Here is an 18,692-nt window from a genome sequence, read left to right on the forward strand (position 1 = left end):
CAGATGCAGGGGCTGCCGATTGCTTCTTGTAAAGTTTCCTGCACACAGCAGCTCCCTGTGCCGCCCCTCCCCCTCCTCAGCATCGCAGTGTGAAAGGAGAAGTTGATGTAGCTGCTCTCTTCACTGCCAGGTAGAGCTGCACAGAAGTTTCTTCCATATCCTGGGCACCCAGCCATTCAGCAAAATGTAAGTATATTTTTGGGTAAAATATGTATAGATGCGTATGTGTGTTACGATTATGTGTCTTATATACTGTGTGAGTCCTGTATGTGTGTAGATAGGTGTGTAATAATAATAATAATAATACATTTTATTTATATAGCGCCAACATATTCCGCAGCACTGTACAATTTATAGGGTTCAGATACAGACGGACATACATAACAAAGAACGTCATTTCACACAATAGGACTGAGGGCCCTGCTCAAAAGAGCTTACAATCTATGAGGTAGAGGGGGTGACACAAGAGGTAGCAGGGGTATGTAGTATATGATTGTATGTGTGTGAATAGAGGTGTATATGAGTAAGTATATACAGCATATCAATGTCTGTCTGTCTATCTGTCTGTATTTGCTTCTATACATGTCTACCATTATACATACTAGAATTGTATTTTATAATGTGATGCTTAGGCCTGGCTCACATCTGTGCTCAGGTTTCCGTTCACGGAATCTGTTTGGGAACGCCTCAAACGGAAACCTATATGCATTAAAAAGTGGTTACCTTCAGGGTCTCCAATTATTATATTCCGGGGTCTGAAAAGACCCCAGAGTATAATAATTGTTCATGGGTGATCATTATGGGGCATAATACTGTGTGCAGGGGCCACTATGGGGTATAATAGAGCGAGCAGGAATGCGGCGGGGGGTGGGGTTTGGTCGGTCAAGGTCTTTGGTGTCGGTCAGAAGGGGGGGGGGCATGTCAAAAGTTCGCCACGGGGCCCAGTTATGCAAAAGAGAAACAGAGAGACACCGAGCGCACTAAATGTGTTATTACACTGTCAGGATGGGTCAGGTCTGGGTTGTAAAATAGGTGGTACAGGCGAGAGTGGCAGCGGCTCCTTCAGCAGACACCGGAGAACCGGGAAGTAGACATAACAGCAGGAATAGAGAGGAGGATCCGTGCTCAGAGGTCGTGCAAAAAAGGTCGGAGAGAGATCGTGTATTTGTGATTTTGCACTTGAAAAAGGGTTCCTTTTAACCCGAAAAGCGTTGTGCTGTACTGTGTTCACTACAATAAAGTTTTTCTTCTCTACACGATCGCTCTCCGACCTTTTTTGCATGACCTCTGAGCGCGGATCCTCCTCTCTGCTCCTGCTGTTATTCCTAGTTACGCCACTGACTATCAACCATGATTTCTTAATCTTTACTTATATAACACTTACCTAAGGCAAAATTGAGCCCTCTTTTCCATCTACGGTAACACTTAATACATATAAAATATAATGTTTATTAGGTCGCTATAACATCTCTATTAAAATCTGATATCATCTGAGTAAAAGTAGTCTCCTCAGCGTATTTGACTCTAACTAACTAAGATAACCCCTTCCTGGCGATGACATTTTTTGATTTTCGTTTTTGACCTTCCAAACCCCATACCTTTTTTATTTTTCTGCTCTCAGAGCCATATGAGGGCTTAATGTTTGCAGGACAAATTGTTCTTCATGTTGCTACCACTTATTGTTCTGTACTATGGACTGGGAAGCTAGAAAAATTCAGAATTTGGTGGATTTGAAGAAAAATTGTATTTGTGTAACTTTTATTACGAGCTTCCGCTTCACTCTGCAGCCAAAATGACATGTCACCTTTATTCTATGTTTCGATAAGATTCCAGCGGTACCAAATTTATATGGTTTTATTTACATTTTAATCCCTTAACAAAAATCTAAAACTTTGCAGAAAATAATTGAAAAGTTGCGGCACATAACTTTTATATTTCCATTTACATGGATGCAATGGGTGTCTTTTTTTGCAGGGTCACTTTTTAGTCATACCATTTTGGGGAACTTCTATTGTTATGATCACTTTTTATTACGATTTTTATTAGAGGCAAAATGGATAAACGGTGAAAAAAATGGCGGTTTGGCACTTTTGATGTTTTTGCAGCTGCGCCCTTTACCTTATGGAAAAATACTTTTATAAATTTGCAGATTAGGCATTTTTGGACACAAGGATACTTAATGTGTATGTGTTTCACAGTAATATTTCACTTGTATATGTATTCTAGTGAAAGTGGGAGGTGATTAGAACTTTTAGCTTTTTGGGGGGTTTTTAAAAATTTTTGTTGTACTTGCCATCATTTGATTAAAAATCCCATAGACTGCAATAGAGGTGTATTGCAATTTATGGGAGTTTCTTTACATAGCTATTGAGGCTGGTAGGAAGGGCCTAATTCATGATGAGGCATACACTTGCTTGTCTTCTTGTTTCTCTATTTTTAGCTTTTTTTTAATTTCAGATTTCGTTATTGTCTTTTCAAGACATTGCACAAAAAAAAAAAATTGATCAAACACCAACCATCCTTACAGGGATTGTCCAGGGGACATTCAAACTAGACTTTCCAATCCAAGATCTCAAAGTCTTACAAAGGTTGTCTCCACCTTACTTTTTCTATATACTCATCTCTCTATAGGCCAATCACCAGGTACGTTCTGAAGATGTTCTCCCTTTTATTGGGATAGGTTGTTGAATCCAGTATTATACCTCCCAATCTTCAAAGGAATGAAAGAAGAACAGAATGCGCTTGCCATAGAAAATGTGGTAAGGATAGATGAATATTAGTGGTTGTTATTTTACCCACAATCCCCCTGAGACTCCTCTGACTATACTCTGGGAGATGAATATAATGATTCATCACTTTCCAAACTAACTTCAGTTATAGATGTGAGGTTCTTAGCGCACAGTTCTATGAATTGTGCAAGCCCATCTGCCCCATCATGGCGATCTCATTCAGATGGGTCGCTACACTAAGACTTTTCTTCTATAATAAATGCTGTATTGCCCCTATAGACAAGACCTCAGAGAGCAAGTTCTTATAGACTGCGCTGTAACAGTGACTACATAAGAAGGTTATCTCCTGTTCTATATATAAAGTGTTAGTGTAAGGACCCATCGTAATAAGGACACTAAGTGGTTGATGGGATCAAAAATATCATGTACAGTGTGTGTATATAACATCACTAGCAGTACCCGCGACTTTGTCCGCGGAACCCTGACCCCCTGCACGACCCACCTGTAGTGCCGTGCAGGCTTCTTCCTTTGCCTTGTGTCCACAGCGGCTCCCTTTTCCTCATCTCCCCCCTGGCGCCCGCCAAACCCCTTTTTTCCTACCCACTCCCTCATGTGCTTGCTTCTTTCTACTACCCGTGCCCCTTTTCCCCCCTAGCCCTGTGTCCCCTTCCCCCCCAACCCCATGCCCCCGTGTTACCTACCCCGTGCCCCCATTTTCCCACCACCCCATGCCACCTTCCCTGTCTTACCTACCAAGTGACCCCTTTCCCCCCCAGACCCTGTGTCACCTTTCCCCCCACTAACCTGTGCCCACGGCTTCACCAAACCCCGAGCTCCCCGTGCACCGATGTTACAGAGGTGGCTATGAGGGCCCCCCTCCCGCGGAAAGCCATGTGCCCCCATTCCATCTGTGGGCACTGTGGCGGCCCTGTCCCCGTCCCCCTTCAAGGGGCCCCTGGGTTTATCTGCCCAGCCCCCCCCCCCATTCCCGCATCCCCCATTGGACCGGTAACTTCCTCACTCCCAACACCCCATCCCTCTCCCTTCTCAAAGTCCCATAACTCGCCTGTCGTCACAACCCTTCTCCCGCGGCCGAATGACACTGTAGATAGCCCTGAGCAGACATCAGTGAAATCCCTGACGAACATGTAGAATCCAGAGGCCGCAGCTGCCACAGGACAGCAGGCTGAACCGGCGTTCCAGACCGTGGCGCAGGCGACCCCCTGACCGGCCGCGACAGAGCACTGCAGTCCTGTGGTAAGCCCACACAGGTGGGGCACTGGTTCAGGACGCTCTGGACCTCTGAGAGCCGCCATGTTCTTGTGGACGCCGGCCAGCCGATAGCTCCGCCCACATAGAGAAGCGGCACCCATCCAGGTGAGCTGCTGATGGGGCTGGGATGATTTAATCCCAGGTCCTACAGCGTCCCAGGTCCTTCAGCGAATTCAAAAGTGAAAAGCATCGGTCACGGGAGTGAATTGCAGTGGTGTACGGGAATTCCATGTAGCCTATCATTCAATCCGGGACCCAAGGTATGTATGTGCGCAATTTCAGCCAAATCCATTCGCCCGTCTAGGTGTCATTGCGTCCCCATTCCAACCCCCCTCCCCGACCCCTTTGCTCTCACCCCCGCAACCCCAGCCTTGGCCTCCTCCCCTGCCTGGGGTTAGGAGCTAGGCCCGAGAGGGCAATAGGGAGCTTGTGGCTTGCTATGCTAAAAAGTGTGTGGGATTGCAGAGCTGGTGGTATAAGTTGTGGTTTTGTGGGGGTCCTGGAAAAAATGTATGTCTGCGATTGTGACGAAAAGTAGCCTATCGTTCAATCCTACCTAGGAACTGTGTTTGTTGGAAATTTGAGCCAAATCGGTTGAGCGGTTTTTGTGTGATTGAGGAACAAACATCCAAACATCTAAACATGCAAACACACATACTTTCACATTTATAATATTAGTAGGATTATGGATAGGACATCACTGGGGCCTATAATATATACAGGATCTGTGTAGGGCCTCATGTATATAGATATACTTAGTACTGACAATATTTACATTCTTTCTGTATGCACGTACCTTGTTTCTCCGAAGACAGAGTCTTATAGTATTTTTTTCTCTTAAAAAAGGACTAGGGCTTATTTTTAGGTTAGGTCTTATTTTTCAGGCAACGGAGTGAATCAGAATCTTTCCTGATTTGCTCTGGATGAATCTTGTAGAATGATTATGGTTATCCTAACCCTATCTTACTGTACCATTAATTGTGAATGTGTTAGTGGGTGTAAAAAAAAAACCTTCCTGGCACATTCTCTCTCTAAACACTTTGTGAAGCAGTGCCCTCTCTATCTCCTCGCCTTTATGATCTTCTTTACACTAAGGGGAAGATGCTGTAGTGGAGTGTCTGTGTCTGTGGGAGCGAGCAGGGATGGCACCTGACATCTGGGACATACCTGAGACATACAGTATACACAAGTACTTTGTAGTACAAATAATATTAACACTATTTACAATCTATAAATATACATTTATATAGATACTAGCTGGTACCCGCGACTTCGTCTGCGGTGATTGTAGAAGTGGGTATAGACAGGCATGGGTAAGGTTTTTCGTACTGTGTATAAGGTATGGGATATGAAATGTAACTTTGTATCTTGTTTTTGCTGTAATTCAGAGAATACGTGAGACTTTTGTGTTGAAGTTAATTTGTATTTGAGCTGCTATACGGTGTTCTGAGAAACTTTACATAGTGACTTTGGGACAGAAGTATTTGAAGTTAACCCTTTCCCGCCGATGGCATTTTTTGATTTTCGTTTTTGACTCCCCTCCTTCTAAACCCCATAACTTTTTTATTTCTCCTCTCCCAGAGCCATATGAGGTCTTAATTTTTCCTGGGACAAATTTTTCTTTATGATGCCACCATTATTTATTCTATATAATGTACTGGGAAGCAGGGAAAAATTCAGAATGGGGTGGATTTGAACAAAAAATGCATTTCTGCGACTTTCTTACGGGCTTTGGTTTTACGGCGTTCACTATGCAACCAAAATGACATGTCCCCTGTATTCTGTGTTTCGTTACGATTCCGGGGATACCAAATTTATATGGTTTTATTTACATTTTGACCCCTTAAAAAAAATCCAAAACTGTGTTAAATTATTTTTTTGAAAAGTCGTCATATTCCGACAGCCGTAACTTTTTTATACGTGCGTGTACGGGGATGTATAGGGCGTCTTTTTTTGCGGGACCAGGTGTACTTTGTAATTCTACCATTTTCGGGAAATGTTATTGCTTTGATCACTATTTATTCAAATTTTTATCAGAACCAAAACATTGAAAAAATGGCGGTTTGGCACTTTTGACCATTTTTCCTGCTACGGCGTTTACTGAACAGGAAAAATATTTGTGTAGCTTTGTAGAGCGGGCGATTTCGGACGTGGGGATATCTAACATGTATGTGTTACACTGTATATAACTACTTTTATATGTGTTCTAGGGAAGGGGGGGTGATTTGAATTTTTAATACTTTATATTTTTTATATTTTTTTTTTTTTACTTTTTTTAAACTTTTTTTTTTGCATTTATTAGACTGCCTAGGGGTATTGACATGGGTGGGCAGTGTCACGGTTTGTCAGAGCGGTGGGGGTCGGCAAACATGGCTGCTCTGGAGCGTTAAAGAGAGCCTCCTGGAGTATCGTTAAGGTGAGGGGCAAAGTGGTAAAGTATATGTATATGAGATTGTGTGGGGTTAGGGGCGAGGCTGCAGAGGGCAATAGGAATTTTGGGGCTTGCTATGGTCCAAAGTGTGTGAGATTGCAGAGATGGTGGTGTGAGTTTGGGTTTTGTGGGGGTCCTGGCACAAACGTATGTGCGCTATTGTGACGAAAAGTAGCCTATTGTTTAATCGGGTGTATTAGCTATGTTTATGGAAAATTTCAGCCAAATCGGTGGAGCAGTTTTTCCGTGATTGAGGAACAAACATCCGAACATGCAAACATCCAAACACACAAACCCACAAACTCACAAACTTTCACATTTATAATATTAATAGGATATACACCATTACATATATAGTACGTATTACTGGGATTCTCTACATATATATACAGTAATACAACCACCGTACCCATATAGTATATGGAAGTACTTATTATTAGCAAAACTTACAATCTCTCTCTATATAATCTCTATAAAGATATATACAGTACAGACCAAAAGTTTGGACACACCTTCTCATTCAAAGAGTTTTCTGTATTTTCATTACTCCGAAAAAAAAGCTGCTACGCTTTGCTTCTGCCCGGTTTCGAACCAGGGACCTTTCGCGTGTAAGGCGAACGTGATAACCACTACACTACAGAAACTGGCACGACATGCACACTACTGCTTTTGCAAGCAAGGGAAAGGACTGGGGTCTCGGACGATGATTTGAAGAGCACGTATGGCCGATTTCAGAAACAAAAGCTGCAATGCTTTGTTTCTGCCCGGTTTCGAACAGGGGACTTTTCGCGTGTGAGGCGAATGTGATAACCACTACACTACAGAAACCGGCACGAGATGCACACTACTGCTTTTGCAAGCAAGCGAAAGGACTTGAAGAAAAGACTGTGGTCTGCCAGCAGGGTCTGAAGACCGGGTATGGACCAATTTCAAGAAAAGAAACCGCAAGTACATGTTTCTGCCCGGTTTCGAACCGGGGACCTTTCGCGTGTTAGGCGAACGTGATAACCACTACACTACAGAAACTGGCACTAGATACACACTGCTGCTTTTGCAAGCAAGCGAAAGGACTGGGGTCTAGCACAAGAGTCTGAAGAGCACGTATGGCCCGATTTCCGAAAAAAAAAGCTGCTACGCTTTGCTTCTGCCCGGTTTCTAACCAGGGACCTTTCGCGTGTAAGGCGAACGTGATAACCACTACACTACAGAAACTGGCACGACATGCACACTACTGCTTTTGCAAGCAAGTGAAAGGACTGGGGTCTAGAACGATGATTTGAAGAGCACGTATGGCCGATTTCAGAAACAAAAGCTGCAATGCTTTGTTTCTGCCCGGTTTCGAACCGGGGACCTTTCTCGTGTGAGGCGAACGTGATAACCACTACACTACAGAAACTGGCACGAGATGCACACTACTGCTTTTGCAAGCAAGCGAAAGGACTTGAAGAAAAGACTGTGGTCTGCCAGCAGGGTCTGAAGACCGGGTATGGACCGATTTCAAGAAAAGAAACCGCAAGTACATGTTTCTGCCCGGTTTCGAACCGGGGACCTTTCGCGTATTAGGCGAACGTGATAACCACTACACTACAGAAACTGGCACGAGATACACACTGCTGCTTTTGCAAGCAAGCGAAAGGACTGGGGTCTAGCACACGAGTCTGAAGAGCACGTATGGCCCGATTTCCGAAAAAAAAGCTGCTACGCTTTGCTTCTGCCCGGTTTCGAACCAGGGACCTTTCGCGTGTAAGGCGAACGTGATAACCACTACACTACAGAAACTGGCACGACATGCACAATACTGCTTTTGCAAGCAAGTGAAAGGACTAGGGTCTAGAACGATGATTTGAAGAGCACGTATGGCCCGATTTCCGAAAAAAAGCTGCTACGCCTTGCTTCTGCCCGGTTTCGAACCAGGAACCTTTCGCGTGTAAGGCGAACGTGATAACCACTACACTACAGAAACTGGCACGACATGTACACTACTGCTTTTGCAAGCAAGTGAAAGGACTGGGGTCTAGAACGATGATTTGAAGAGCACGTATGGCCGATTTCAGAAACAAAAGCTGCAATGCTTTGTTTCTGCCCGGTTTCGAACCGGGGACCTTTCGCGTGTGAGGCGAACGTGATAACCACTACACTACAGAAACCGGCACGAGATGCACACTACTGCTTTTGCAAGCAAGCGAAAGGACTTGAAGAAAAGACTGTGGTCTGCAAGCAGGGTCTGAAGACCGGGTATGGACCGATTTCAAGAAAAGAAACCGCAAGTACATATTTCTGCCCGGTTTACGAACCGGGGACCTTTCGCGTGTTAGGCGAACGTGATAACCACTACACTACAGAAACTGGCACGAGACACACACTGCTGCTTTTGCAAGCAAGCGAAAGGACTGGGGTCTAGCACAAGAGTCTGAAGAGCACGTATGGCCCGATTTCCGAAAAAAAGCTGCTACGCTTTGCTTCTGCCCGATTTCGAACCAGGGACCTTTCGCGTGTAAGGCGAATGTGATAACCACTACACTACAGAAACTGGCACGACATGCACACTACTGCTTTTGCAAGCAAGTGAAAGGACTGGGGTCTAGAACGATGATTTGAAGAGCACGTATGGCCGATTTCAGAAACAAAAGCTGCAATGCTTTGTTTCTGTCCGGTTTCGAACCGGGGACCTTTGGCGTGTGAGGCGAACGTGATAACCACTACACTATAGAAACTGGCACGAAATGCACACTACTGCTTTTGCAAGCAAGTGAAAGGACTTGAAGAAAAGACTGTGGCCTGCCAGCAGGGTCTGAAGACCGGGTATGGACCAATTTCAAGAAAAGAAACCGCAAGTACATGTTTCTGCCCGGTTTCGAACCGGGGACCTTTCGCGTGTTAGGCGAACGTGATAACCACTACACTACAGAAACTGGCACTAGATACACACTGCTGCTTTTGCAAGCAAGCGAAAGGACTGGGGTCTAGCACAAGAATCTGAAGAGCACGTATGGCCCGATTTCCGAAAACAAAACTGCTACGCTTTGCTTCTACCCGGTTTCGAACCAGGGAACTTTCGCATGTAAGGCGAACGAGATAACCACTACACTACAGAAACTGGCACGACATGCACACTACTGCTTTTGCAAGCAAGTGAAAGGACTGGGGTCTAGAACGATGATTTGAAGAGCACGTATGGCCGATTTCAGAAACAAAAGCTGCAATGCTTTGTTTCTGCCCGGTTTCGAACCGGGGACCTTTCGCGTGTGAGGCAAACGTGATAACCACTACACTACAGAAACTGGCACGAAGTGCACACTACTACTTTTGCAAGCAAGCGAAAGGACTTGAAGAAAAGACTGTGGTCTGCCAGCAGGGTCTGAAGACCGGGTATGGACCGATTTCAAGAAAAGAAACCGCAAGTACATGTTTCTGCCCGGTTTCAAACCGGGGACCTTTCGCGTGTGAGGCGAACGTGATAACCACTACACTACAGAAACTGGCACGAGATGCACACTACTGCTTTTGCAAGCAAGCGAAAGGACTTGAAGAAAAGACTGTGGTCTGCCAGCAGGGTCTGAAGACCGGGTATGGACCGATTTCAAGAAAAGAAACTGCAAGTACATGTTTCTGCCCGGTTTCGAACCGGGGACCTTTCGCGTGTTAGGCGACCGTGATAACCACTACACTACAGAAACTGGCACGAGAAACACACTGCTGCTTTTGCAAGCAAGCGAAAGGACTGGGGTCTAGCACAAGAATCTGAAGAGCACGTATGGCCCGATTTCCGAAAAAAAAGCTGCTACGCTTTGCTTCTGCCCGGTTTCGAACCAGGGACCTTTCGCGTGTAAGGCAAACGTGATAACCACTACACTACAGAAACTGGCACGACATGCACACTACTGCTTTTGCAAGCAAGTGAAAGGACTGGGGTCTAGAACGATGATTTAAAGAGCACGTATGGCCGATTTCAGAATCAAAAGCTGCAATGCTTTGTTTCTGCCCGGTTTCGAATCGGGGACCTTTCGCGTGTGAGGCGAACGTGATAACCACTACACTACAGAAACTGGCACGAGATGAACACTACTGCTTTTGCAAGCAAGCGAAAGAACTTGAAGAAAAGACTGTGGTCTGCCAGCAGGGTCTGAAGACCGGGTATGGACCGATTTCAAGAAAAGAAACCGCAAGTACATGTTTCTGCCCGGTTTCAAACCGGGGACCTTTCGCGTGTTAGGCGAACGTGATAACCACTACACTACAGAAACTGGCACGAGATACACACTGCTGCTTTTGTAAGCAAGCGAAAGGACTGGGGTCTAGCACAAGAATCTGAAGAGCACGTATGGCCCGATTTCCGAAAAAAAAGCTGCTACGCTTTGCTTCTGCCCGGTTTCGAACCAGGGACCTTTCGCATGTAAGGCGAACGTGATAACCACTACACTACAGAAACTGGCACGACATGCACACTACTGCTTTTGCAAGCAAGTGAAAGGACTGGGGTCTAGAACGATGATTTGAAGAGCACGTATGGCCGATTTCAGAAACAAAAGCTGCAATGCTTTGTTTCTGCCCGGTTTCGAACCGGGGACCTTTCGCGCGTGAGGCGAACGTGATAACCACTACACTACAGAAACTGGCACGAGATGCACACTACTGCTTTTGCAAGCAAGCGAAAGGACTTGAAGAAAAGACTGTGGTCTGCCAGCAGGGTCTGAAGACCGAGTATGGACCAATTTCAAGAAAAGAAACTGCAAGTACATGTTTCTGCTCGGTTTCGAACCAGGGACCTTTCGCGTGTTAGGCGAACGTGATAACCACTACACTACAGAAACTAGCACAAGAAACACACTACTGCTTTTGCAAGCAAGCGAAAGGACTGGGGTCTAGCACAAGAGTCTGAAGAGCACGTATGGCCCGATTTCAAGAAAAAAAAGCTGCTACGCTTTGCTTCTGCCCGGTTTCGAACCAGGAACCTTTCGCGTTTAAGGCGAACGTGATAACCACTACACTACAGAAACTGGCACGAGATACACACTGCTGCTTTTGCAAGCAAGCGAAAGGACTGGAGTCTAGCACAAAAGTCTGAAGAGCACGTATGGCCCGATTTCCGAAAAAAAATCTGCAACGCTTTGCTTCTGCCCGGTTTCGAACCAGGGACCTTTCGCGTGTAAGGCGACCGTGATAACCACTACACTACAGAAACTGGCACGACATGCACACTACTGCTTTTGCAAGCAAGTGAAAGGACTGGGGTCTAGAACGATGATTTGAAGAGCACGTATGGCCGATTTCAGAAACAAAAGCTGCAATGCTTTGTTTCTGTCCGGTTTCGAACCGGGGACCTTTCGCGTGTGAGGCGAACGTGATAACCACTACACTACAGAAACTGGCACGAGATGCACACTACTGCTTTTGCAAGCAAGCGAAAGGACTTGAAGAAAAGACTGTGGTCTGCCAGCAGGGTCTGAAGACCGGGTATGGACCGATTTCAAAAAAAAGAAACCGCAAGTACATGTTTCTGCCCGGTTTCGAACCGGGGACCTTTCGCGTGTTAGGCGAACGTGATAACCACTACACTACAGAAACTAGCACAAGAAACACACTGCTGCTTTTGCAAGCAAGCGAAAGGACTGGAGTCTAGCACAAGAGTCTGAAGAGCACGTATGGCCCGATTTCCGAAACAAAAGCTGCTACGCTTTGCTTCTGCCCGGTTTCGAACCAGGGACCTTTCGCGTGTAAGGCGAACGTGATAACAACTACACTACAGAAACTGGCACGAGATACACACTGCTGCTTTTGCAAGCAAGCGAAAGGACTGGGGTCTAGCACACGAGTCTGAAGAGCACGTATGGCCCGATTTCCGAAAAAAAAGCTGCTACGCTTTGCTTCTGCCCGGTTTCGAACCAGGAACCTTTCGCGTGTAAGGCGAACGTGATAACCACTACACTACAGAAACTGGCACGACATGCACACTACTGCTTTTGCAAGCAAGTGAAAGGACTGGGGTCTAGAACAATGATTTGAAGAGCACGTATGGCCGATTTCAGAAACAAAAGCTGCAATGCTTTGTTTCTGCCCTGTTTCGAACCGGGGACCTTTCGCGTGTGAGGCGAACGTGATAACCACTACACTACAGGAACTGGCACGAGATGAACACTACTGCTTTTGCAAGCAAGCGAAAGGACTTGAAGAAAAGACTGTGGTCTGCCAACAGGATCTGAAGACCGGGTATGGACCGATATCAAGAAAAGAAACCGCAAGTACATGTTTCTGCTCGGTTTCGAACCGGGGACCTTTCGCGTGTTAGGCGAACGTGATAACCACTACACTACAGAAACTAGCACAAGAAACACACTGCTGCTTTTGCAAGCAAGCGAAAGGACTGGAGTCTAGCACAAGAGTCTGAAGAGCACGTATGGCCCGATTTCCGAAACAAAAGCTGCTACGCTTTGCTTCTGCCCGGTTTCGAACCAGGGACCTTTCGCGTGTAAGGCGAACGTGATAACCACTACACTACAGAAACTGGCACGAGATACACACTGCTGCTTTTGCAAGCAAGCGAAAGGACTGGGGTTTAGCACAAAAGTCTGAAGAGCACGTATGGTCCGATTTCCGAAAAAAAACTGCTACGCTTTGCTTCTGCCCGGTTTCGAACCAGGGACCTTTCGCGTGTAAGGCGAACGTGATAACCACTACACTACAGAAACTGGCACGAGATACACACTGCTGCTTTTGCAAGCAAGTGAAAGGACTGGGGTCTAGAACGATGATTTGAAGAGCACGTATGGCCGATTTCAGAAACAAAAGCTGCAATGCTTTGTTTCTGCCCGGTTTCGAACCGGGGACCTTTCGCGTGTGAGGCGAACATGATAACCACTACACTACAGAAACTGGCACGAGATGCACACTACTGCTTTTGCAAGCAAGCGAAAGGACTTGAAGAAAAGACTGTGGTCTGCCAGCAGGGTCTGAAGACCGGGTATGGACCGATTTCAAGAAAAGAAACTGCAAGTACATGTTTCTGCCCGGTTTCGAACCGGGGACCTTTCACGTGTTAGGCGAACGTGATAACCACTACACTACAGAAACTGGCACGAGATACACACTGCTGCTTTTGCAAGCAAGCGAAAGGACTGGGGTCTAGCACAAGAGTCTGAAGAGCATGTATGGCCCGATTTCCGAAAAAAAAACTGCTACGCTTTGCTTCTGCCCGGTTTCGAACCAGGGACCTTTCGCGTGTAAGGCGAACGTGATAACCACTACACTACAGAAACTGGCACGAGATGCACACTACTGCTTTTGCAAGCAAGCGAAAGGACTTGAAGAAAAGACTGTGGTCTGCCAGCAGGGACTGAAGACCGGGTATGGACCAATTTCAAGAAAAGAAACCGCAAGTACATGTTTCTGCCCGGTTTCGAACCGGGGACCTTTCGCGTGTGAGGCGAACGTGATAACCACTACACTACAGAAACTGGCACGAGATGCACACTACTGCTTTTGCAAGCAAGCGAAAGGACTGGGGTCTAGCACAAGAGTCTGAAGAGCACGTATGGCCCGATTTCCGAAAAAAAAGCTGCTACGCTTTGCTTCTGCCCGGTTTCGAACCAGGAACCTTTCGCGTGTAAGGCGAACGTGATAACCACTACACTACAGAAACTGGCACGACATGCACACTACTGCTTTTGCAAGCAAGTGAAAGGACTGGGGTCTAGAACGATGATTTGAAGAGCACGTATGGCCGATTTCAGAAACAAAAGCTGCAATGCTTTGTTTCTGCCCGGTTTCGAACCGGGGACCTTTCGCGTGTGAGGCGAACGTGATAACCACTACACTACAGGAACTGGCGCGAGATGAACACTACTGCTTTTGCAAGCAAGCGAAAGGACTTGAAGAAAAGACTGTGGTCTGCCAACAGGGTCTGAAGACCGGGTATGGACCGATTTCAAGAAAAGAAACCGCAAGTACATGTTTCTGCTCGGTTTCGAACCGGGGACCTTTCGCGTGTTAGGCGAACGTGATAACCACTACACTACAGAAACTAGCACAAGAAACACACTGCTGCTTTTGCAAGCAAGCGAAAGGACTGGAGTCTAGCACAAGAGTCTGAAGAGCACGTATGGCCCGATTTCCGAAACAAAAGCTGCTACGCTTTGCTTCTGCCCGGTTTCGAACCAGGGACCTTTCGCGTGTAAGGCGAACGTGATAACCACTACACTACAGAAACTGGCACGAGATACACACTGCTGCTTTTGCAAGCAAGCGAAAGGACTGGGGTCTAGAACAAAAGTCTGTAGAGCACGTATGGCCCGATTTCCGGAAAAAAATCTGCTACGCTTTGCTTCTGCCCGCTTTCGAACCAGGGACCTTTCGCGTGTAAGGCGACCGTGATAAACACTACACTAAAGAAACTGGCACGACATGCACACTACTGCTTTTGCAAGCAAGTGAAAGGACTGGGGTCTAGAACGATGATTTGAAGAGCACGTATGGCCGATTTCAGAAACAAAAGCTGCAATGCTTTGTTTCTGCCCGGTTTCGAACAGGGGACTTTTCGCGTGTGAGGCGAACGTGATAACCACTACACTACAGAAACCGGCACGAGATGCACACTACTGCTTTTGCAACCAAGCGAAAGGACTTGAAGAAAAGACTGTGGTCTGCCAGCAGGGTCTGAAGACCGGGTATGGACCAATTTCAAGAAAAGAAACCGCGAGTACATGTTTCTGCCTGGTTTCGAACAGGGGACCTTTCGCGTGTTAGGCGAACGTGATAACCACTACACTACAGAAACTGGCACGAGATGCACACTGCTGCTTTTGCAAGCAAGCGAAAGGACTGGGGTCTAGCACAAGAATCTGAAGAGCACGTATGGCCCGATTTCCGAAAAAAAAGCTGCTACGCTTTGCTTCTGCCCGGTTTCGAACCAGGGACCTTTCGCGTGTAAGGCGAACGTGATAACCACTACACTACAGAAACTGGCACGACATGCACACTACTGCTTTTGCAAGCAAGGGAAAGGACTGGGGTCTCGAACGATGATTTGAAGAGCACGTATGGCCGATTTCAGAAACAAAAGCTGCAATGCTTTGTTTCTGCCCGGTTTCGAACAGGGGACTTTTCGCGTGTGAGGCAAACGTGATAACCACTACACTACAGAAACCGGCACGAGATGCACACTACTGCTTTTGCAAGCAAGCGAAAGGACTTGAAGAAAAGACTGTGGTCTGCCAGCAGGGTCTGAAGACCGGGTATGGACCAATTTCAATAAAAGAAACCGCAAGTACATGTTTCTGCCCGGTTTCGAACCGGGGACCTTTCGCGTGTTAGGCGAACGTGATAACCACTACACTACAGAAACTGGCACTAGATACACACTGCTGCTTTTGCAAGCAAGCGAAAGGACTGGGGTCTAGCACAAGAGTCTGAAGAGCACGTATGGCCCGATTTCCGAAAAAAAAAGCTGCTACGCTTTGCTTCTGCCCGGTTTCGAACCAGGGACCTTTCGCGTGTAAGGCGAACGTGATAACCACTACACTACAGAAACTGGCACGACATGCACACTACTGCTTTTGCAAGCAAGTGAAAGGACTGGGGTCTAGAACGATGATTTGAAGAGCACGTATGGCCGATTTCAGAAACAAAAGCTGCAATGCTTTGTTTCTGCCCGGTTTCGAACCGGGGAATTTTCGCGTGTGAGGCGAACGTGATAACCACTACACTACAGAAACTGACACGAGATGAACACTACTGCTTTTGCAAGCAAGCGAAAGGAATTGAAGAAAAGATTGTGGTCTGCCAGCAGGGTCTGAAGACCGGGTATGGACCAATTTCAAGAAAAGAAACCGCAAGTACATGTTTCTGCCCGGTTTCGAACCGGGGACCTTTCGCGTGTTAGGCGAACGTGATAACCACTACACTACAGAAACTGGCACTAGATACACACTGCTGCTTTTGCAAGCAAGCGAAAGGACTGGGGTCTAGCACAAGAGTCTGAAGAGCACGTATGGCCCGATTTCCGAAAACAAAACTGCTACGCTTTGCTTCTACCCGGTTTCGAACCAGAGAACTTTCGCATGTAAGGCGAACGTGATAACCACTACACTACAGAAACTGGCACGACATGCACACTACTGCTTTTGCAAGCAAGTGAAAGGACTGAGGTCTAGAACGATGATTTGAAGAGCACGTATGGCCGATTTCAGAAACAAAAGCTGCAATGCTTTGTTTCTGTCCGGTTTCGAACCGGGGACCTTTCGCGTGTGAGGCGAACGTGATAACCACTACACTACAGAAACTGGCACGAAATGCACACTACTGCTTTTGCAAGCAAGCGAAAGGACTTGAAGAAAAGACTGTGGTCTGCCAGCTGGGTCTGAAGACCGGGTATGGACCGATTTCAAGAAAAGAAACCGCAAGTACATGTTTCTGCCCGGTTTCGAACCGGGGACCTTCCGCGTGTTAGGCGAACGTGATAACCACTAAACTACAGAAACTGGCACGAGATACACACTGCTGCTTTTGCAAGCAAGCGAAAGGACTGGGGTCTAGCACAAGAGTCTGAAGAGCACGTATGGCCCGATTTCCGAAAAAAAAGCTGCTACGCTTTGCTTCTGCCCGGTTTCGAACCAGGGACCTTTCGCGTGTATGGCAAACGTGATAACCACTACACTACAGAAACTTGCACGACATGCACACTACTGCTTTTGCAAGCAAGTGAAAGGACTGGGGTCTAGAACGATGATTTGAAGAGCATGTATGGCCGATTTCAGAAACAAAAGCTGCAATGCTTTGTTTCTGCCCGGTTTCGAACCGGGGACTTTTCGCGTGTGAGGCGAACGTGATAACCACTACACTACAGAAACTGACACGAGATGAACACTACTGCTTTTGCAAGCAAGCGAAAGGACTTGACGAAAAGACTGTGGTCTGCCAGCAGGGTGTGAAGACCGGGTATGGACCGATTTCAAGAAAAGAAACCACAAGTACATGTTTCTGCCCGGTTTCGAACCGGGGACCTTCCGCGTGTTAGGCGAACGTGATAACCACTAAACTACAGAAACTGGCACGAGATACACACTGCTGCTTTTGCAAGCAAGCGAAAGGACTGGGGTCTAGCACACGAGTCTGAAGAGCACGTATGGCCCGATTTCCGAAAAAAAAGCTGCTACGTTTTGCTTCTGCCCGGTTTCGAACCAGGGACCTTTCGCGTGTAAGGCGAACGTGATAACCACTACACTACAGAAACTGGCACGACATGTACACTACTGCTCTTGCAAGCAAGTGAAAGGACTGGGGTCTAGAACGATGATTTGAAGAGCACGTATGGCCGATTTCAGAAACAAAAGCTGCAATGCTTTGTTTCTGCCCGGTTTCGAACCGGGGACCTTTCGCGTGTGAGGCGAACTTGATAACCACTACACTACAGAAACCGGCACGAGATGCACACTACTGCTTTTGCAAGCAAGCGAAAGGACTTGAAGAAAAGACTGTTGTCTGCAAGCAGGGTCTGAAGACCGGGTATGGACCGATTTCAAGAAAAGAAACCGCAAGTACATGTTTCTGCTCGGTTTCGAACCGGGGACCTTTCGCGTGTTAGGCGAACGTGATAACCACTACACTACAGAAACTGGCACGAGATACACACTGCTGCTTTTGCAAGCAAGCGAAAGGACTGGGGTCTAGCACAAGAGTCTGAAGAGCACGTATGGCCCGATTTCCGAAAAAAAAGCTGCAACGCTTTGCTTCTGCCCGGTTTCGAACCAGGGACCTTTCGCGTGTAAGGCGAACGTGATAACCACTACACTACAGAAACTGGCACGACATGCACACTACTGCTTTTGCAAGCAAGTGAAAGGACTGGGGTCTAGAACGATGATTTGAAGAGCACGTATGGCCGATTTCAGAAACAAAAGCTGCAATGCTTTGTTTCTGCCCGGTTTCGAACCGGGGACCTTTCGCGTGTGAGGCGAACGTGATAACCACTACAATACAGAGACTGGCACGAGATGCACACTACTGCTTTTGCAAGCAAGCGAAAGGACTTGAAGAAAAGACTGTGGTCTGCCAGCAGGGTCTGAAGACCGGGTATGGACCGATTTCAAGAAAAGAAACCGCAAGTACATGTTTCTGCCCGGTTTCGAACCGGGGACCTTTCGCGTGTTAGGCGAACGTGATAACCACTACACTACAGAAACTGGCACGAGATACACACTGCTGCTTTTGCAAGCAAGCGAAAGGACTGGGGTCTAGCACAAGAGTCTGAAGAGCACGTATGGCCCGAT

At 46.8% G+C, this 18,692-nt stretch overlaps 37 non-coding genes across 37 annotated transcripts; all 37 read right to left on the reverse strand.

Annotated features, from left to right (window-relative positions):
- Nucleotides 1-7,003: 7,003 nt before the first annotated feature.
- Nucleotides 7,004-7,076, reverse strand: TRNAV-UAC (transfer RNA valine (anticodon UAC)). The gene has a single exon. It is a non-coding gene; the product is annotated as a tRNA-Val (tRNA).
- Nucleotides 7,077-7,385: 309 nt separating this feature from the next.
- Nucleotides 7,386-7,458, reverse strand: TRNAV-AAC (transfer RNA valine (anticodon AAC)). Its single transcript has one exon. It is a non-coding gene; the product is annotated as a tRNA-Val (tRNA).
- A 113-nt stretch (nt 7,459-7,571) lies between these two features.
- On the reverse strand, nt 7,572-7,644 carry TRNAV-UAC (transfer RNA valine (anticodon UAC)). Its single transcript has one exon. It is a non-coding gene; the product is annotated as a tRNA-Val (tRNA).
- A 309-nt stretch (nt 7,645-7,953) lies between these two features.
- Nucleotides 7,954-8,026, reverse strand: TRNAI-AAU (transfer RNA isoleucine (anticodon AAU)). Its single transcript has one exon. It is a non-coding gene; the product is annotated as a tRNA-Ile (tRNA).
- A 112-nt stretch (nt 8,027-8,138) lies between these two features.
- TRNAV-UAC (transfer RNA valine (anticodon UAC)) lies at nt 8,139-8,211 on the reverse strand. The gene has a single exon. It is a non-coding gene; the product is annotated as a tRNA-Val (tRNA).
- Nucleotides 8,212-8,322: 111 nt separating this feature from the next.
- Nucleotides 8,323-8,395, reverse strand: TRNAV-UAC (transfer RNA valine (anticodon UAC)). Its single transcript has one exon. It is a non-coding gene; the product is annotated as a tRNA-Val (tRNA).
- A 111-nt stretch (nt 8,396-8,506) lies between these two features.
- On the reverse strand, nt 8,507-8,579 carry TRNAV-CAC (transfer RNA valine (anticodon CAC)). Its single transcript has one exon. It is a non-coding gene; the product is annotated as a tRNA-Val (tRNA).
- A 692-nt stretch (nt 8,580-9,271) lies between these two features.
- On the reverse strand, nt 9,272-9,344 carry TRNAV-AAC (transfer RNA valine (anticodon AAC)). The gene has a single exon. It is a non-coding gene; the product is annotated as a tRNA-Val (tRNA).
- Nucleotides 9,345-9,640: 296 nt separating this feature from the next.
- Nucleotides 9,641-9,713, reverse strand: TRNAV-CAC (transfer RNA valine (anticodon CAC)). Its single transcript has one exon. It is a non-coding gene; the product is annotated as a tRNA-Val (tRNA).
- A 125-nt stretch (nt 9,714-9,838) lies between these two features.
- On the reverse strand, nt 9,839-9,911 carry TRNAV-CAC (transfer RNA valine (anticodon CAC)). The gene has a single exon. It is a non-coding gene; the product is annotated as a tRNA-Val (tRNA).
- A 310-nt stretch (nt 9,912-10,221) lies between these two features.
- Nucleotides 10,222-10,294, reverse strand: TRNAV-UAC (transfer RNA valine (anticodon UAC)). The gene has a single exon. It is a non-coding gene; the product is annotated as a tRNA-Val (tRNA).
- Nucleotides 10,295-10,603: 309 nt separating this feature from the next.
- TRNAV-AAC (transfer RNA valine (anticodon AAC)) lies at nt 10,604-10,676 on the reverse strand. Its single transcript has one exon. It is a non-coding gene; the product is annotated as a tRNA-Val (tRNA).
- A 112-nt stretch (nt 10,677-10,788) lies between these two features.
- Nucleotides 10,789-10,861, reverse strand: TRNAV-UAC (transfer RNA valine (anticodon UAC)). The gene has a single exon. It is a non-coding gene; the product is annotated as a tRNA-Val (tRNA).
- Nucleotides 10,862-10,972: 111 nt separating this feature from the next.
- TRNAV-CAC (transfer RNA valine (anticodon CAC)) lies at nt 10,973-11,045 on the reverse strand. The gene has a single exon. It is a non-coding gene; the product is annotated as a tRNA-Val (tRNA).
- Nucleotides 11,046-11,356: 311 nt separating this feature from the next.
- TRNAL-UAA (transfer RNA leucine (anticodon UAA)) lies at nt 11,357-11,429 on the reverse strand. The gene has a single exon. It is a non-coding gene; the product is annotated as a tRNA-Leu (tRNA).
- Nucleotides 11,430-11,725: 296 nt separating this feature from the next.
- On the reverse strand, nt 11,726-11,798 carry TRNAV-CAC (transfer RNA valine (anticodon CAC)). The gene has a single exon. It is a non-coding gene; the product is annotated as a tRNA-Val (tRNA).
- A 126-nt stretch (nt 11,799-11,924) lies between these two features.
- On the reverse strand, nt 11,925-11,997 carry TRNAV-AAC (transfer RNA valine (anticodon AAC)). Its single transcript has one exon. It is a non-coding gene; the product is annotated as a tRNA-Val (tRNA).
- A 112-nt stretch (nt 11,998-12,109) lies between these two features.
- TRNAV-UAC (transfer RNA valine (anticodon UAC)) lies at nt 12,110-12,182 on the reverse strand. The gene has a single exon. It is a non-coding gene; the product is annotated as a tRNA-Val (tRNA).
- A 112-nt stretch (nt 12,183-12,294) lies between these two features.
- Nucleotides 12,295-12,367, reverse strand: TRNAV-UAC (transfer RNA valine (anticodon UAC)). The gene has a single exon. It is a non-coding gene; the product is annotated as a tRNA-Val (tRNA).
- Nucleotides 12,368-12,861: 494 nt separating this feature from the next.
- Nucleotides 12,862-12,934, reverse strand: TRNAV-UAC (transfer RNA valine (anticodon UAC)). Its single transcript has one exon. It is a non-coding gene; the product is annotated as a tRNA-Val (tRNA).
- Nucleotides 12,935-13,045: 111 nt separating this feature from the next.
- TRNAV-UAC (transfer RNA valine (anticodon UAC)) lies at nt 13,046-13,118 on the reverse strand. The gene has a single exon. It is a non-coding gene; the product is annotated as a tRNA-Val (tRNA).
- Nucleotides 13,119-13,229: 111 nt separating this feature from the next.
- On the reverse strand, nt 13,230-13,302 carry TRNAV-CAC (transfer RNA valine (anticodon CAC)). The gene has a single exon. It is a non-coding gene; the product is annotated as a tRNA-Val (tRNA).
- A 125-nt stretch (nt 13,303-13,427) lies between these two features.
- TRNAV-AAC (transfer RNA valine (anticodon AAC)) lies at nt 13,428-13,500 on the reverse strand. Its single transcript has one exon. It is a non-coding gene; the product is annotated as a tRNA-Val (tRNA).
- A 112-nt stretch (nt 13,501-13,612) lies between these two features.
- On the reverse strand, nt 13,613-13,685 carry TRNAV-UAC (transfer RNA valine (anticodon UAC)). Its single transcript has one exon. It is a non-coding gene; the product is annotated as a tRNA-Val (tRNA).
- Nucleotides 13,686-13,810: 125 nt separating this feature from the next.
- On the reverse strand, nt 13,811-13,883 carry TRNAV-CAC (transfer RNA valine (anticodon CAC)). Its single transcript has one exon. It is a non-coding gene; the product is annotated as a tRNA-Val (tRNA).
- Nucleotides 13,884-13,995: 112 nt separating this feature from the next.
- Nucleotides 13,996-14,068, reverse strand: TRNAV-UAC (transfer RNA valine (anticodon UAC)). Its single transcript has one exon. It is a non-coding gene; the product is annotated as a tRNA-Val (tRNA).
- A 111-nt stretch (nt 14,069-14,179) lies between these two features.
- On the reverse strand, nt 14,180-14,252 carry TRNAV-CAC (transfer RNA valine (anticodon CAC)). Its single transcript has one exon. It is a non-coding gene; the product is annotated as a tRNA-Val (tRNA).
- A 310-nt stretch (nt 14,253-14,562) lies between these two features.
- TRNAV-UAC (transfer RNA valine (anticodon UAC)) lies at nt 14,563-14,635 on the reverse strand. Its single transcript has one exon. It is a non-coding gene; the product is annotated as a tRNA-Val (tRNA).
- Nucleotides 14,636-15,314: 679 nt separating this feature from the next.
- Nucleotides 15,315-15,387, reverse strand: TRNAV-UAC (transfer RNA valine (anticodon UAC)). Its single transcript has one exon. It is a non-coding gene; the product is annotated as a tRNA-Val (tRNA).
- Nucleotides 15,388-15,696: 309 nt separating this feature from the next.
- Nucleotides 15,697-15,769, reverse strand: TRNAV-AAC (transfer RNA valine (anticodon AAC)). The gene has a single exon. It is a non-coding gene; the product is annotated as a tRNA-Val (tRNA).
- Nucleotides 15,770-15,882: 113 nt separating this feature from the next.
- TRNAV-UAC (transfer RNA valine (anticodon UAC)) lies at nt 15,883-15,955 on the reverse strand. The gene has a single exon. It is a non-coding gene; the product is annotated as a tRNA-Val (tRNA).
- A 309-nt stretch (nt 15,956-16,264) lies between these two features.
- On the reverse strand, nt 16,265-16,337 carry TRNAV-AAC (transfer RNA valine (anticodon AAC)). The gene has a single exon. It is a non-coding gene; the product is annotated as a tRNA-Val (tRNA).
- A 296-nt stretch (nt 16,338-16,633) lies between these two features.
- Nucleotides 16,634-16,706, reverse strand: TRNAV-CAC (transfer RNA valine (anticodon CAC)). The gene has a single exon. It is a non-coding gene; the product is annotated as a tRNA-Val (tRNA).
- Nucleotides 16,707-17,200: 494 nt separating this feature from the next.
- Nucleotides 17,201-17,273, reverse strand: TRNAV-CAC (transfer RNA valine (anticodon CAC)). Its single transcript has one exon. It is a non-coding gene; the product is annotated as a tRNA-Val (tRNA).
- A 310-nt stretch (nt 17,274-17,583) lies between these two features.
- Nucleotides 17,584-17,656, reverse strand: TRNAV-UAC (transfer RNA valine (anticodon UAC)). Its single transcript has one exon. It is a non-coding gene; the product is annotated as a tRNA-Val (tRNA).
- Nucleotides 17,657-18,150: 494 nt separating this feature from the next.
- On the reverse strand, nt 18,151-18,223 carry TRNAV-UAC (transfer RNA valine (anticodon UAC)). Its single transcript has one exon. It is a non-coding gene; the product is annotated as a tRNA-Val (tRNA).
- A 309-nt stretch (nt 18,224-18,532) lies between these two features.
- Nucleotides 18,533-18,605, reverse strand: TRNAV-AAC (transfer RNA valine (anticodon AAC)). Its single transcript has one exon. It is a non-coding gene; the product is annotated as a tRNA-Val (tRNA).
- Nucleotides 18,606-18,692: the final 87 nt, after the last annotated feature.

The sequence above is a fragment of the Leptodactylus fuscus genome, chromosome 1, assembly GCF_031893055.1.
Source record: "Leptodactylus fuscus isolate aLepFus1 chromosome 1, aLepFus1.hap2, whole genome shotgun sequence".
NCBI classification, from domain to species: domain Eukaryota; kingdom Metazoa; phylum Chordata; class Amphibia; order Anura; family Leptodactylidae; genus Leptodactylus; species Leptodactylus fuscus.